Here is a 693-nt window from a genome sequence, read left to right on the forward strand (position 1 = left end):
AGCTGGGTTACCTTTGTTTTTGAAGACATTCCTCTAACTGAAAGGTTGTCAAGACTTTGCTATACAAATTCATACATGTTGTTGTTGTGGTCTTCGGTCCTGAGACTGGTTTGATGCAGCTCTCCATGCTACTCTATCCTGTGCAAGCTTCTTCATCTCCCAGTACCTACTGCAACCTACATCCTTCTGAATCTGTTTAGTGTATTCATCTCTCGGTCTCCCTCTACGATTTTTACCCTCCACGCTGCCCTCCAATACATGTAGATAGAGCCAATACAACAACTAAAAATCCTGGCTAGGGAATGATTAACAGAATGAGTAAAGGCAATAAATAGCTTTTGTTGGTGTGTTCCACAGCTTTGATAAACAGTAGAAATGCCATATTGTAACACGTGAAGCTGCTGAGTAATTAATTTTAACTGTACGATGGTTTTGGTCAGAAACCGTTTTCCAGTACTTGTACAATTTTATGGATGCAAGATAAGTTTCAGGCAAAAATAGGATGTGTACAGAATATGAACGTCACGAGAGTCATGAAAAAGTAATGAAACTGAACTGCTTCATTGAGCCATGTGTGGTGTATACACCTAGTGAAAATAATGTATAAATTGTAGCTCTGGCCGAGACAGTGCCACCGTCTTGTGTGTTACTAGAGGAGTTTCAGTTAGAACAGCTGTTTCTTTAATTGTGTCC

This window comes from Schistocerca piceifrons, chromosome 2 (genome assembly GCF_021461385.2).
Source record: "Schistocerca piceifrons isolate TAMUIC-IGC-003096 chromosome 2, iqSchPice1.1, whole genome shotgun sequence".
NCBI classification, from domain to species: Eukaryota; Metazoa; Arthropoda; class Insecta; order Orthoptera; family Acrididae; genus Schistocerca; species Schistocerca piceifrons.